We start from the raw sequence: 15,405 nt of genomic DNA on the forward strand, positions 1-15,405 counted from the left end.
GGCAGAGAATTCCCTGCTAGCACCTTTTCTGTGCCTGTTCACATTGCTTGGCAGAATCGCTTTTGTGCAGAAAACAGTAACACTTGTTCAGAACGAAAGAAAGCACAGAGCCCGAGATTTGCTGTTGTCCTGGAGAGCTTGCAGAGCACTGGGGAAAGGCAGGCAGAGAATTCCCTGCTAGCACCTTCTCTGTGCCTGGGAAGCAGAAGTGTTCACATTGCTTGGCAGAATCGCTTTTGTGCAGAAAACACTAACACTTGTTCAGAACGAAAGAAAGCACAGAGCCCCAGATTCTATGTTGTCCTGGAGAGCTTGCAGAGCACTGGGGAAAGGCAGGCAGAGAATTCCCTGCTAGCACCTTCTCTGTGCCTGGGAAGCAGAAGTGTTCACATTGCTTGGCAGAATCGCTTTTGTGCAGAAAACACTAACACTTGTTCAGAACGAAAGAAAGCACAGAGCCCCAGATTTGCTGTTGTCCTGGAGAGCTTGCAGAGCACTGGGGAAAGGCAGGCAGAGAATTCCCTGCTAGCACCTTCTCTGTGCCTGTTCACATTGCTTGGCAGAATCGCTTTTGTGCAGAAAACACTAACACTTGTTCAGAACGAAAGAAAGCACAGAGCCACAGATTCTATGTTGTCCTGGAGAGATTGCAGAGCACTGGGGAAAGGCAGGCAGAGAATTCCCTGCTAGCACCTTCTCTGTGCCTGGGAAGCAGAGGTGTTCACATTGCTTGGCAGAATCGCTTTTGTGCAGAAAACACTAACACTTGTTCAGAACGAAAGAAAGCACAGAGTCCCAGATTCTATGTTGTCCTGGAGAGCTTGCAGAGCACTGGGGAAAGGCAGGCAGAGAATTCCCTGCTAGCACCTTCTCTGTACCTGTTCACATTGCTTGGCAGAATCGCTTTTGTGCAGAAAACACTAACACTTGTTCAGAAGGAAAGAAAGCACAGAGCCCCAGAATTTATGTTGTCCTGGAGAGCTTGCAGAGCACTGGGGAAAGGCAGGCAGAGAATTCCCTGCTAGCACCTTCTCTGTGCCTGTTCACATTGCTTCGCAGAATCGCTTTTGTGCAGAAAACACTAACACTTGTTCAGAAGGAAAGAAAGCACAGAGCCCCAGATTTGCTGTTGTCCTGGAGAGCTTGCAGAGCACTGGGGAAATGCAGGCAGAGAATTCCCTGCTAGCACCTTTTCTGTGCCTGTTCACATTGCTTCGCAGAATCGCTTTTGTGCAGAAAACAGTAACACTTGTTCAGAAGGAAAGAAAGCACAGAGCCCCAGATTCTATGTTGTCCTGGAGAGCTTGCAGAGCACTGGGGAAAGGCAGGCAGAGAATTCCCTGCTAGCACCTTCTCTGTGCCTGGGAAGCAGAAGTGTTCACATTGCTTGGCAGAATCGCTTTTGTGCAGAAAACACTAACACTTGTTCAGAACGAAAGAAAGCACAGAGCCCCAGATTCTATGTTGTCCTGGAGAGCTTGCAGAGCACTGGGGAAAGGCAGGCAGAGAATTCCCTGCTAGCACCTTCTCTGTGCCTGTTCACATTGCTTGGCAGAATCGCTTTTGTGCAGAAAACACTAACACTTGTTCAGAACGAAAGAAAGCACAGAGCCCCAGATTCTATGTTGTCCTGGAGAGATTGCAGAGCACTGGGGAAAGGCAGGCAGAGAATTCCCTGCTAGCACCTTCTCTGTGCCTGGGAAGCAGAAGTGTTCACATTGCTTGGCAGAATCGCTTTTGTGCAGAAAACACTAACACTTGTTCAGAACGAAAGAAAGCACAGAGCCCCAGATTTTATGTTGTCCTGGAGAGCTTGCAGAGCACTGGGGAAAGGCAGGCATAGAATTCCCTGCTAGCACCTTCTCTGTGCCTGTTCACATTGCTTCGCAGAATCGCTTTTGTGCAGAAAACAGTAACACTTGTTCAGAAGGAAAGAAAGCACAGAGCCCCAGATTTGCTGTTGTCCTGGAGAGCTTGCAGAGCACTGGGGAAAGGCAGGCAGAGAATTCCCTGCTAGCACCTTCTCTGTACCTGTTCACATTGCTTGGCAGAATCGCTTTTGTGCAGAAAACAGTAACACTTGTTCAGAAGGAAAGAAAGCACAGAGCCCCAGATTTTATGTTGTCCTGGAGAGCTTGCAGAGCACTGGGGAAAGGCAGGCAGAGAATTCCCTGCTAGCACCTTCTCTGTGCCTGTTCACATTGCTTCGCAGAATCGCTTTTGTGCAGAAAACAGTAACACTTGTTCAGAAGGAAAGAAAGCACAGAGCCCCAGATTTGCTGTTGTCCTGGAGAGCTTGCAGAGCACTGGGGAAATGCAGGCAGAGAATTCCCTACTAGCACCTTTTCTGTGCCTGTTCACATTGCTTCGCAGAATCGCTTTTGTGCAGAAAACACTAACACTTGTTCAGAAGGAAAGAAAGCACAGAGCCCCAGATTCTATGTTGTCCTGGAGAGCTTGCAGAGCACTGGGGAAATGCAGGCAGAGAATTCCCTGCTAGCACCTTTTCTGTGCCTGTTCACATTGCTTGGCAGAATCGCTTTTGTGCAGAAAACAGTAACACTTGTTCAGAACGAAAGAAAGCACAGAGCCCGAGATTTGCTGTTGTCCTGGAGAGCTTGCAGAGCACTGGGGAAAGGCAGGCAGAGAATTCCCTGCTAGCACCTTCTCTGTGCCTGGGAAGCAGAAGTGTTCACATTGCTTGGCAGAATCGCTTTTGTGCAGAAAACACTAACACTTGTTCAGAACGAAAGAAAGCACAGAGCCCCAGATTCTATGTTGTCCTGGAGAGCTTGCAGAGCACTGGGGAAAGGCAGGCAGAGAATTCCCTGCTAGCACCTTCTCTGTGCCTGGGAAGCAGAAGTGTTCACATTGCTTGGCAGAATCGCTTTTGTGCAGAAAACACTAACACTTGTTCAGAACGAAAGAAAGCACAGAGCCCCAGATTTGCTGTTGTCCTGGAGAGCTTGCAGAGCACTGGGGAAAGGCAGGCAGAGAATTCCCTGCTAGCACCTTCTCTGTGCCTGTTCACATTGCTTGGCAGAATCGCTTTTGTGCAGAAAACACTAACACTTGTTCAGAACGAAAGAAAGCACAGAGCCACAGATTCTATGTTGTCCTGGAGAGATTGCAGAGCACTGGGGAAAGGCAGGCAGAGAATTCCCTGCTAGCACCTTCTCTGTGCCTGGGAAGCAGAAGTGTTCACATTGCTTGGCAGAATCGCTTTTGTGCAGAAAACACTAACACTTGTTCAGAACGAAAGAAAGCACAGAGTCCCAGATTCTATGTTGTCCTGGAGAGCTTGCAGAGCACTGGGGAAAGGCAGGCAGAGAATTCCCTGCTAGCACCTTCTCTGTACCTGTTCACATTGCTTGGCAGAATCGCTTTTGTGCAGAAAACAGTAACACTTGTTCAGAAGGAAAGAAAGCACAGAGCCCCAGAATTTATGTTGTCCTGGAGAGCTTGCAGAGCACTGGGGAAAGGCAGGCAGAGAATTCCCTGCTAGCACCTTCTCTGTGCCTGTTCACATTGCTTCGCAGAATCGCTTTTGTGCAGAAAACACTAACACTTGTTCAGAAGGAAAGAAAGCACAGAGCCCCAGATTTGCTGTTGTCCTGGAGAGCTTGCAGAGCACTGGGGAAATGCAGGCAGAGAATTCCCTGCTAGCACCTTTTCTGTGCCTGTTCACATTGCTTCGCAGAATCGCTTTTGTGCAGAAAACAGTAACACTTGTTCAGAAGGAAAGAAAGCACAGAGCCCCAGATTCTATGTTGTCCTGGAGAGCTTGCAGAGCACTGGGGAAAGGCAGGCAGAGAATTCCCTGCTAGCACCTTCTCTGTGCCTGGGAAGCAGAAGTGTTCACATTGCTTGGCAGAATCGCTTTTGTGCAGAAAACAGTCACACTTGTTCAGAACGAAAGAAAGCACAGAGCCCCAGATTCTATGTTGTCCTGGAGAGCTTGCAGAGCACTGGGGAAAGGCAGGCAGAGAATTCCCTGCTAGCACCTTCTCTGTGCCTGTTCACATTGCTTGGCAGAATCGCTTTTGTGCAGAAAACACTAACACTTGTTCAGAACGAAAGAAAGCACAGAGCCCCAGATTCTATGTTGTCCTGGAGAGATTGCAGAGCACTGGGGAAAGGCAGGCAGAGAATTCCCTGCTAGCACCTTCTCTGTGCCTGGGAAGCAGAAGTGTTCACATTGCTTGGCAGAATCGCTTTTGTGCAGAAAACACTAACACTTGTTCAGAACGAAAGAAAGCACAGAGCCCCAGATTTTATGTTGTCCTGGAGAGCTTGCAGAGCACTGGGGAAAGGCAGGCATAGAATTCCCTGCTAGCACCTTCTCTGTGCCTGTTCACATTGCTTCGCAGAATCGCTTTTGTGCAGAAAACAGTAACACTTGTTCAGAAGGAAAGAAAGCACAGAGCCCCAGATTTGCTGTTGTCCTGGAGAGCTTGCAGAGCACTGGGGAAAGGCAGGCAGAGAATTCCCTGCTAGCACCTTCTCTGTACCTGTTCACATTGCTTGGCAGAATCGCTTTTGTGCAGAAAACAGTAACACTTGTTCAGAAGGAAAGAAAGCACAGAGCCCCAGATTTTATGTTGTCCTGGAGAGCTTGCAGAGCACTGGGGAAAGGCAGGCAGAGAATTCCCTGCTAGCACCTTCTCTGTGCCTGTTCACATTGCTTCGCAGAATCGCTTTTGTGCAGAAAACAGTAACACTTGTTCAGAAGGAAAGAAAGCACAGAGCCCCAGATTTGCTGTTGTCCTGGAGAGCTTGCAGAGCACTGGGGAAATGCAGGCAGAGAATTCCCTACTAGCACCTTTTCTGTGCCTGTTCACATTGCTTCGCAGAATCGCTTTTGTGCAGAAAACACTAACACTTGTTCAGAAGGAAAGAAAGCACAGAGCCCCAGATTCTATGTTGTCCTGGAGAGCTTGCAGAGCACTGGGGAAATGCAGGCAGAGAATTCCCTGCTAGCACCTTTTCTGTGCCTGTTCACATTGCTTCGCAGAATCACTTTTGTGCAGAAAACAGTAACACTTCTTCAGAAGGAAAGAAAGCACAGAGCCCGAGATTTGCTGTTGTCCTGGAGAGCTTGCAGAGCACTGGGGAAAGCCAGGCAGAGAATTCCCTGCTAGCACCTTCTCTGTGCCTGGGAAGCAGAAGTGTTCACATTGCTTGGCAGAATCGCTTTTGTGCAGAAAACACTAACACTTGTTCAGAACGAAAGAAAGCACAGAGCCCCAGATTCTATGTTGTCCTGGAGAGCTTGCAGAGCACTGGGGAAAGGCAGGCAGAGAATTCCCTGCTAGCACCTTCTCTGTGCCTGGGAAGCAGAAGTGTTCACATTGCTTGGCAGAATCGCTTTTGTGCAGAAAACACTAACACTTGTTCAGAACGAAAGAAAGCACAGAGCCCCAGATTCTATGTTGTCCTGGAGAGCTTGCAGAGCACTGGGGAAAGGCAGGCAGAGAATTCCCTGCTAGCACCTTCTCTGTACCTGTTCACATTGCTTCGCAGAATCGCTTTTGTGCAGAAAACACTAACACTTGTTCAGAACGAAAGAAAGCACAGAGCCCCAGATTCTATGTTGTCCTGGAGAGCTTGCAGAGCACTGGGGAAAGGCAGGCAGAGAATTCCCTGCTAGCACCTTCTCTGTGCCTGTTCACATTGCTTCGCAGAATCGCTTTTGTGCAGAAAACAGTAACACTTGTTCAGAACGAAAGAAAGCACAGAGCCCCAGATTCTATGTTGTCCTGGAGAGCTTGCAGAGCACTGGGGAAAGGCAGGCAGAGAATTCCCTGCTAGCACCTTCTCTGTGCCTGGGAAGCAGAAGTGTTCACATTGCTTGGCAGAATCGCTTTTGTGCAGAAAACACTAACACTTGTTCAGAACGAAAGAAAGCACAGAGCCCCAGATTTTATGTTGTCCTGGAGAGCTTGCAGAGCACTGGGGAAAGGCAGGCAGAGAATTCCCTGCTAGCACCTTCTCTGTGCCTGTTCACATTGCTTGGCAGAATCGCTTTTGTGCAGAAAACAGTAACACTTGTTCAGAACGAAAGAAAGCACAGAGCCCCAGATTCTATGTTGTCCTGGAGAGCTTGCAGAGCACTGGGGAAAGGCAGGCAGAGAATTCCCTGCTAGCACCTTCTCTGTGCCTGTTCACATTGCTTCGCAGAATCGCTTTTGTGCAGAAAACACTAACACTTGTTCAGAAGGAAAGAAAGCACAGAGCCCCAGATTTGCTGTTGTCCTGGAGAGCTTGCAGAGCACTGGGGAAATGCAGGCAGAGAATTCCCTGCTAGCACCTTTTCTGTGCCTGTTCACATTGCTTCGCAGAATCGCTTTTGTGCAGAAAACACTAACACTTGTTCAGAACGAAAGAAAGCACAGAGCCCCAGATTCTATGTTGTCCTGGAGAGCTTGCAGAGCACTGGGGAAATGCAGGCAGAGAATTCCCTGCTAGCACCTTCTCTGTGCCTGTTCACATTGCTTCGCAGAATCGCTTTTGTGCAGAAAACACTAACACTTGTTCAGAAGGAAAGAAAGCACAGAGCCCCAGATTTGCTGTTGTCCTGGAGAGCTTGCAGAGCACTGGGGAAAGGCAGGCAGAGAATTCCCTGCTAGCACCTTCTCTGTGCCTGTTCACATTGCTTGGCAGAATCGCTTTTGTGCAGAAAACACTAACACTTGTTCAGAACGAAAGAAAGCACAGAGCCCCAGATTCTATGTTGTCCTGGAGAGATTGCAGAGCACTGGGGAAAGGCAGGCAGAGAATTCCCTGCTAGCACCTTCTCTGTGCCTGGGAAGCAGAAGTGTTCACATTGCTTGGCAGAATCGCTTTTGTGCAGAAAACACTAACACTTGTTCAGAACGAAAGAAAGCACAGAGCCCCAGATTTTATGTTGTCCTGGAGAGCTTGCAGAGCACTGGGGAAAGGCAGGCATAGAATTCCCTGCTAGCACCTTCTCTGTGCCTGTTCACATTGCTTCGCAGAATCGCTTTTGTGCAGAAAACAGTAACACTTGTTCAGAAGGAAAGAAAGCACAGAGCCCCAGATTTGCTGTTGTCCTGGAGAGCTTGCAGAGCACTGGGGAAAGGCAGGCAGAGAATTCCCTGCTAGCACCTTCTCTGTACCTGTTCACATTGCTTGGCAGAATCGCTTTTGTGCAGAAAACAGTAACACTTGTTCAGAAGGAAAGAAAGCACAGAGCCCCAGATTTTATGTTGTCCTGGAGAGCTTGCAGAGCACTGGGGAAAGGCAGGCAGAGAATTCCCTGCTAGCACCTTCTCTGTGCCTGTTCACATTGCTTCGCAGAATCGCTTTTGTGCAGAAAACAGTAACACTTGTTCAGAAGGAAAGAAAGCACAGAGCCCCAGATTTGCTGTTGTCCTGGAGAGCTTGCAGAGCACTGGGGAAATGCAGGCAGAGAATTCCCTACTAGCACCTTTTCTGTGCCTGTTCACATTGCTTCGCAGAATCGCTTTTGTGCAGAAAACACTAACACTTGTTCAGAAGGAAAGAAAGCACAGAGCCCCAGATTCTATGTTGTCCTGGAGAGCTTGCAGAGCACTGGGGAAATGCAGGCAGAGAATTCCCTGCTAGCACCTTTTCTGTGCCTGTTCACATTGCTTCGCAGAATCACTTTTGTGCAGAAAACAGTAACACTTCTTCAGAAGGAAAGAAAGCACAGAGCCCGAGATTTGCTGTTGTCCTGGAGAGCTTGCAGAGCACTGGGGAAAGCCAGGCAGAGAATTCCCTGCTAGCACCTTCTCTGTGCCTGGGAAGCAGAAGTGTTCACATTGCTTGGCAGAATCGCTTTTGTGCAGAAAACACTAACACTTGTTCAGAACGAAAGAAAGCACAGAGCCCCAGATTCTATGTTGTCCTGGAGAGCTTGCAGAGCACTGGGGAAAGGCAGGCAGAGAATTCCCTGCTAGCACCTTCTCTGTGCCTGGGAAGCAGAAGTGTTCACATTGCTTGGCAGAATCGCTTTTGTGCAGAAAACACTAACACTTGTTCAGAACGAAAGAAAGCACAGAGCCCCAGATTCTATGTTGTCCTGGAGAGCTTGCAGAGCACTGGGGAAAGGCAGGCAGAGAATTCCCTGCTAGCACCTTCTCTGTACCTGTTCACATTGCTTCGCAGAATCGCTTTTGTGCAGAAAACACTAACACTTGTTCAGAACGAAAGAAAGCACAGAGCCCCAGATTCTATGTTGTCCTGGAGAGCTTGCAGAGCACTGGGGAAAGGCAGGCAGAGAATTCCCTGCTAGCACCTTCTCTGTGCCTGTTCACATTGCTTCGCAGAATCGCTTTTGTGCAGAAAACAGTAACACTTGTTCAGAACGAAAGAAAGCACAGAGCCCCAGATTCTATGTTGTCCTGGAGAGCTTGCAGAGCACTGGGGAAAGGCAGGCAGAGAATTCCCTGCTAGCACCTTCTCTGTGCCTGGGAAGCAGAAGTGTTCACATTGCTTGGCAGAATCGCTTTTGTGCAGAAAACACTAACACTTGTTCAGAACGAAAGAAAGCACAGAGCCCCAGATTTTATGTTGTCCTGGAGAGCTTGCAGAGCACTGGGGAAAGGCAGGCAGAGAATTCCCTGCTAGCACCTTCTCTGTGCCTGTTCACATTGCTTGGCAGAATCGCTTTTGTGCAGAAAACAGTAACACTTGTTCAGAACGAAAGAAAGCACAGAGCCCCAGATTCTATGTTGTCCTGGAGAGCTTGCAGAGCACTGGGGAAAGGCAGGCAGAGAATTCCCTGCTAGCACCTTCTCTGTGCCTGTTCACATTGCTTCGCAGAATCGCTTTTGTGCAGAAAACACTAACACTTGTTCAGAAGGAAAGAAAGCACAGAGCCCCAGATTTGCTGTTGTCCTGGAGAGCTTGCAGAGCACTGGGGAAATGCAGGCAGAGAATTCCCTGCTAGCACCTTTTCTGTGCCTGTTCACATTGCTTCGCAGAATCGCTTTTGTGCAGAAAACACTAACACTTGTTCAGAACGAAAGAAAGCACAGAGCCCCAGATTCTATGTTGTCCTGGAGAGCTTGCAGAGCACTGGGGAAATGCAGGCAGAGAATTCCCTGCTAGCACCTTCTCTGTGCCTGTTCACATTGCTTCGCAGAATCGCTTTTGTGCAGAAAACACTAACACTTGTTCAGAAGGAAAGAAAGCACAGAGCCCCAGATTTGCTGTTGTCCTGGAGAGCTTGCAGAGCACTGGGGAAAGGCAGGCAGAGAATTCCCTGCTAGCACCTTCTCTGTGCCTGGGAAGCAGAAGTGTTCACATTGCTTGGCAGAATCGCTTTTGTGCAGAAAACAGTAACACTTGTTCAGAAGGAAAGAAAGCACAGAGCCCCAGATTTGCTGTTGTCCTGGAGAGCTTGCAGAGCACTGGGGAAAGCCAGGCAGAGAATTCCCTGCTAGCACCTTCTCTGTACCTGTTCACATTGCTTCGCAGAATCGCTTTTGTGCAGAAAACAGTCACACTTGTTCAGAACGAAAGAAAGCACAGAGCCCCAGATTTGATGTTGTCCTGGAGAGCTTGCAGAGCACTGGGGAAAGGCAGGCAGAGAATTCCCTGCTAGCACCTTCTCTGTGCCTGTTCCCATTGCTTCGCAGAATCGCTTTTGTGCAGAAACAGTAACACTTGTTCAGAACGAAAGAAAGCACAGAGCCCCAGATTTGCTGTTGTCCTGGAGAGCTTGCAGAGCACTGGGGAAAGGCAGGCAGAGAATTCCCTGCTAGCACCTTTTCTGTGCCTGTTCACATTGCTTCGCAGAATCGCTTTTGTGCAGAAAACAGTAACACTTGTTCAGAAGGAAAGAAAGCACAGAGCCCCAGATTCTATGTTGTCCTGGAGAGCTTGCAGAGCACTGGGGAAAGGCAGGCAGAGAATTCCCTGCTAGCACCTTCTCTGTGCCTGGGAAGCAGAAGTGTTCACATTGCTTGGCAGAATCGCTTTTGTGCAGAAAACACTAACACTTGTTCAGAACGAAAGAAAGCACAGAGCCCCAGATTCTATGTTGTCCTGGAGAGCTTGCAGAGCACTGGGGAAAGGCAGGCAGAGAATTCCCTGCTAACACCTTCTCTGTGCCTGTTCACATTGCTTCGCAGAATCGCTTTTGTGCAGAAAACAGTAACACTTGTTCAGAAGGAAAGAAAGCACAGAGCCCCAGATTTGCTGTTGTCCTGGAGAGCTTGCAGAGCACTGGGGAAATGCAGGCAGAGAATTCCCTGCTAGCACCTTTTCTGTGCCTGTTCACATTGCTTCGCAGAATCACTTTTGTGCAGAAAACACTAACACTTGTTCAGAAGGAAAGAAAGCACAGAGCCCCAGATTTGCTGTTGTCCTGGAGAGCTTGCAGAGCACTGGGGAAAGGCAGGCAGAGAATTCCCTGCTAGCACCTTCTCTGTCCCTGTTCACATTGCTTCGCAGAATCGCTTTTGTGCAGAAAACAGTCACACTTGTTCAGAACGAAAGAAAGCACAGAGCCCCAGATTCTATGTTGTCCTGGAGAGCTTGCAGAGCACTGGGGAAAGGCAGGCAGAGAATTCCCTGCTAGCACCTTCTCTGTGCCTGTTCACATTGCTTCGCAGAATCGCTTTTGTGCAGAAACAGTAACACTTGTTCAGAACGAAAGAAAGCACAGAGCCCCAGATTCTATGTTGTCCTGGAGAGCTTGCAGAGCACTGGGGAAAGGCAGGCAGAGAATTCCCTGCTAGCACCTTCTCTGTGCCTGGGAAGCAGAAGTGTTCACATTGCTTGGCAGAATCGCTTTTGTGCAGAAAACACTAACACTTGTTCAGAACGAAAGAAAGCACAGAGCCCCAGATTTGCTGTTGTCCTGGAGAGCTTGCAGAGCACTGGGGAAAGGCAGGCAGAGAATTCCCTGCTAGCACCTTCTCTGTGCCTGGGAAGCAGAAGTGTTCACATTGCTTGGCAGAATCGCTTTTGTGCAGAAAACACTAACACTTGTTCAGAACGAAAGAAAGCACAGAGCCCCAGATTTGCTGTTGTCCTGGAGAGCTTGCAGAGCACTGGGGAAAGGCAGGCAGAGAATTCCCTGCTAGCACTTCTCTGTACCTGTTCACATTGCTTGGCAGAATCGCTTTTGTGCAGAAAACACTAACACTTGTTCAGAACAAAAGAAAGCACAGAGCCCCAGATTTGCTGTTGTCCTGGGGAGCTTGCAGAGCACTGGGGAAAGGCAGGCAGAGAATTCCCTGCTAGCACCTTTTCTGTGCCTGTTCACATTGCTTCGCAGAATCGCTTTTGTGCAGAAACAGTAACACTTGTTCAGAACGAAAGAAAGCACAGAGCCCCAGATTCTATGTTGTCCTGGAGAGCTTGCAGAGCACTGGGGAAAGGCAGGCAGAGAATTCCCTGCTAGCACCTTCTCTGTGCCTGGGAAGCAGAAGTGTTCACATTGCTTGGCAGAATCGCTTTTGTGCAGAAAACAGTAAAACTTGTTCAGAACGAAAGAAAGCACAGAGCCCCAGATTCTATGTTGTCCTGGAGAGCTTGCAGAGCACTGGGGAAAGGCAGGCAGAGAATTCCCTGCTAACACCTTCTCTGTGCCTGTTCACATTGCTTGGCAGAATCGCTTTTGTGCAGAAAACAGTAACACTTGTTCAGAAGGAAAGAAAGCACAGAGCCCCAGATTTGCTGTTGTCCTGGAGAGCTTGCAGAGCACTGGGGAAATGCAGGCAGAGAATTCCCTGCTAGCACCTTTTCTGTGCCTGTTCACATTGCTTCGCAGAATCGCTTTTGTGCAGAAAACACTAACACTTGTTCAGAACGAAAGAAAGCACAGAGCCCCAGATTTTATGTTGTCCTGGAGAGCTTGCAGAGCACTGGGGAAATGCAGGCAGAGAATTCCCTGCTAGCACCTTCTCTGTGCCTGTTCACATTGCTTCGCAGAATCGCTTTTGTGCAGAAAACAGTAACACTTCTTCAGAAGGAAAGAAAGCACAGAGCCCCAGATTTGCTGTTGTCCTGGAGAGCTTGCAGAGCACTGGGGAAAGGCAGGCAGAGAATTCCCTGCTAGCACCTTCTCTGTGCCTGGGAAGCAGAAGTGTTCACATTGCTTGGCAGAATCGCTTTTGTGCAGAAAACACTAACACTTGTTCAGAACGAAAGAAAGCACAGAGCCCCAGATTTGCTGTTGTCCTGGAGAGCTTGCAGAGCACTGGGGAAAGGCAGGCAGAGAATTCCCTGCTAGCACTTCTCTGTACCTGTTCACATTGCTTGGCAGAATCGCTTTTGTGCAGAAAACACTAACACTTGTTCAGAACAAAAGAAAGCACAGAGCCCCAGATTTGCTGTTGTCCTGGGGAGCTTGCAGAGCACTGGGGAAAGGCAGGCAGAGAATTCCCTGCTAGCACCTTTTCTGTGCCTGTTCACATTGCTTCGCAGAATCGCTTTTGTGCAGAAACAGTAACACTTGTTCAGAACGAAAGAAAGCACAGAGCCCCAGATTCTATGTTGTCCTGGAGAGCTTGCAGAGCACTGGGGAAAGGCAGGCAGAGAATTCCCTGCTAGCACCTTCTCTGTGCCTGGGAAGCAGAAGTGTTCACATTGCTTGGCAGAATCGCTTTTGTGCAGAAAACAGTAAAACTTGTTCAGAACGAAAGAAAGCACAGAGCCCCAGATTCTATGTTGTCCTGGAGAGCTTGCAGAGCACTGGGGAAAGGCAGGCAGAGAATTCCCTGCTAACACCTTCTCTGTGCCTGTTCACATTGCTTGGCAGAATCGCTTTTGTGCAGAAAACAGTAACACTTGTTCAGAAGGAAAGAAAGCACAGAGCCCCAGATTTGCTGTTGTCCTGGAGAGCTTGCAGAGCACTGGGGAAATGCAGGCAGAGAATTCCCTGCTAGCACCTTTTCTGTGCCTGTTCACATTGCTTCGCAGAATCGCTTTTGTGCAGAAAACACTAACACTTGTTCAGAACGAAAGAAAGCACAGAGCCCCAGATTTTATGTTGTCCTGGAGAGCTTGCAGAGCACTGGGGAAATGCAGGCAGAGAATTCCCTGCTAGCACCTTCTCTGTGCCTGTTCACATTGCTTCGCAGAATCGCTTTTGTGCAGAAAACAGTAACACTTCTTCAGAAGGAAAGAAAGCACAGAGCCCCAGATTTGCTGTTGTCCTGGAGAGCTTGCAGAGCACTGGGGAAAGGCAGGCAGAGAATTCCCTGCTAGCACCTTCTCTGTGCCTGGGAAGCAGAAGTGTTCACATTGCTTGGCAGAATCGCTTTTGTGCAGAAAACACTAACACTTGTTCAGAACGAAAGAAAGCACAGAGCCCCAGATTTGATGTTGTCCTGGAGAGCTTGCAGAGCACTGGGGAAAGGCAGGCAGAGAATTCCCTGCTAGCACCTTCTCTGTGCCTGTTCACATTGCTTCGCAGAATCGCTTTTGTGCAGAAAACACTAACACTTGTTCAGAACGAAAGAAAGCACAGAGCCCCAGATTCTATGTTGTCCTGGAGAGCTTGCAGAGCACTGGGGAAAGGCAGGCAGAGAATTCCCTGCTAGCACCTTCTCTGTGCCTGGGAAGCAGAAGTGTTCACATTGCTTCGCAGAATCGCTTTTGTGCAGAAAACACTAACACTTGTTCAGAAGGAAAGAAAGCACAGAGCCCCAGATTTGCTGTTGTCCTGGAGAGCTTGCAGAGCACTGGGGAAAGGCAGGCAGAGAATTCCCTGCTAGCACCTTCTCTGTGCCTGGGAAGCACAAGTGTTCACATTGCTTGGCAGAATCGCTTTTGTGCAGAAAACAGTAACACTTGTTCAGAACGAAAGAAAGCACAGAGCCCCAGATTTGCTGTTGTCCTGGAGAGCTTGCAGAGCACTGGGGAAAGGCAGGCAGAGAATTCCCTGCTAGCACCTTCTCTGTGCCTGTTCACATTGCTTGGCAGAATCGCTTTTGTGCAGAAAACACTAACACTTGTTCAGAACGAAAGAAAGCACAGAGCCCCAGATTCTATGTTGTCCTGGAGAGCTTGCAGAGCACTGGGGAAAGGCAGGCAGAGAATTCCCTGCTAGCACCTTCTCTGTGCCTGGGAAGCAGAAGTGTTCACATTGCTTCGCAGAATCGCTTTTGTGCAGAAAAGAGTAACACTTGTTCAGAACGAAAGAAAGCACAGAGCCCCAGATTTGCTGTTGTCCTGGAGAGCTTGCAGAGCACTGGGGAAAGGCAGGCAGAGAATTCCCTGCTAGCACCTTCTCTGTGCCTGGGAAGCAGAAGTGTTCACATTGCTTGGCAGAATCGCTTTTGTGCAGAAAACAGTAACACTTGTTCAGAACGAAAGAAAGCACAGAGCCCCAGATTTGCTGTTGTGCTGGAGAGCTTGCAGAGCACTGGGGAAAGGCAGGCAGAGAATTCCCTGCTAGCACCTTCTCTGTTTCTGTTCACATTGCTTCGTAGAATCGCTTTTGTGCAGAAAACACTAACACTTGTTCAGAAGGAAAGAAAGCACAGAGCCCCAGATTTTATGTTGTCCTGGAGAGCTTGCAGAGCACTGGGGAAAGGCAGGCAGAGAATTCCCTGCTAGCACCTTCTCTGTGCCTGTTCACATTGCTTCGCAGAATCGCTTTTGTGCAGAAAACACTAACACTTGTTCAGAACGAAAGAAAGCACAGAGCCCCAGATTCTATGTTGTCCTGGAGAGCTTGCAGAGCACTGGGGAAAGGCAGGCAGAGAATTCCCTGCTAGCACCTTCTCTGTGCCTGTTCACATTGCTTCGCAGAATCGCTTTTGTGCAGAAAACACTAACACTTGTTCAGAATGAAAGAAAGCACAGAGCCCCAGATATGCTGTTGTCCTGGAGAGCTCGCAGAGCACTGGGGAAAGGCAGGCAGAGAATTCCCTGCTAGCATATTCTCTGTGCCTGGGAAGCAGAAGTGTTCACATTGCTTCGCAGAATCGCTTTTGTGCAGAAAACAGTAACACTTGTTCAGAAGGAAAGAAAGCACAGAGCCCCAGATTCTATGTTGTCCTGGAGAGCTTGCAGAGCACTGGGGAAAGGCAGGCAGAGAATTCCCTGCTAGCACCTTTTCTGTGCCTGTTCCCATTGCTTCGCAGAATCGCTTTTGTGCAGAAACAGTAACACTTGTTCAGAACGAAAGAAAGCACAGAGCCCCAGATTCTATGTTGTCCTGGAGAGCTTGCAGAGCACTGGGGAAAGGCAGGCAGAGAATTCCCTGCTAGCACCTTCTCTGTGCCTGGGAAGCAGAAGTGTTCACATTGCTTGGCAGAATCGCTTTTGTGCAGAAAACACTAACACTTGTTCAGAACGAAAGAAAGCACAGAGCCCCAGATTTGCTGTTGTCCTGGAGAGCTTGCAGAGCACTGGGGAAATGCAGGCAGAGAATTCCCTGCTAGCACCTTTTCTGTGCCT

This window comes from Strix aluco, chromosome 20 (assembly GCF_031877795.1).
Source record: "Strix aluco isolate bStrAlu1 chromosome 20, bStrAlu1.hap1, whole genome shotgun sequence".
In the NCBI taxonomy this organism is placed as follows: Eukaryota; Metazoa; Chordata; class Aves; order Strigiformes; family Strigidae; genus Strix; species Strix aluco.